This window comes from Geospiza fortis, unplaced genomic scaffold (genome assembly GCF_000277835.1).
Source record: "Geospiza fortis unplaced genomic scaffold, GeoFor_1.0 scaffold719, whole genome shotgun sequence".
NCBI classification, from domain to species: domain Eukaryota; kingdom Metazoa; phylum Chordata; class Aves; order Passeriformes; family Thraupidae; genus Geospiza; species Geospiza fortis.
In genome coordinates, this window is record NW_005054451.1 from 196,681 (window position 1) to 197,758 (window position 1,078).

Consider the following 1,078-nt stretch of genomic DNA (forward strand, 5'->3'; position numbering starts at 1 on the left):
GGAGCCGAGCCCGGTCCGTCCCGCCCGCCCGTCGGGGCCGCCCTGCGCCACCGCCGGCACCGGGATGCTGTCCCCGCCTAGCGCGGGGAAGGGGCGCGGTGAGAGCGGTTTTTCTGCCCCTTTTAGCGCAGAGCTCCCCATCCTTCCCTGGAGGGCCATAGACCCATCGGTGCGAGGGGCTGACATCCCAGGGCACCGCCGCCATACGCTGGGTTGCAGCTCCGGCCGTGGGCTGGCGTTCCGATGCTCATCTCTGGCTCGTAATGTAGCCCCGCGCTTCGAAAAGATGGAGAAGAACAATAATAAATGGGACCGGCGGGAGGGAGCATCGCCTCGCACAGATAATACCGGGTGTTCATAAAAACTGGCATTGCCGGCCCGTTTGCAAAGGACAATCATGCACCACATCACCCGGGCTGAGCTTGGTCCATTCTATGCTTTATCTCTGTATAAAGGACTAACAGTGTTTGAACATTCTCTCCTGGATTTATGTAACAGGCTTTTCACCTGCTCACACAACCGTGCCGTTTTAAACCCCACTCCTCATTGTTAATGCAGATAACCCAGCGTGGCACCCCGGTGTCCCTTGGTCGGACTCTGCATAATGTGTGATAAAGCCTAAAGGTGTCATTAATTCAGTGCCTGCCCTTTCACAGATGAGTTTAGCTAAACATGCAGAGGTTGTAGTTATATGAGACCCCAGATTGCTGGGATGGGAGAAAGGCAGCAACAAAACAACCAATGACTTGGTTTACTCCTGTGATCCCTGCAATCCATCCACCATTCCTCTCAATGGCATTCTCTGAGCTGCCCAAATCCTTCTATTGCCTTAGTCTGCTTTTGCACAGAGTTCTTTTAACTTCCTCCTCCTTAAAGTTCCTAAACGTGGAGAGACTCCTGAACATCTTTAGTGTAAGAGAGTTTCAGCCTTAAGTCATGAAATGCAGCAAACTAATTCACATTTAAATGTATTTAATTATCTGCTTTCTTGGGGCATTTGAAGGGGATGTCCTTCAGGAAAGTGTTCATAGCTATTAACACTGCACACAGCTACAAAACAGCCATCAGCACTGCAGCA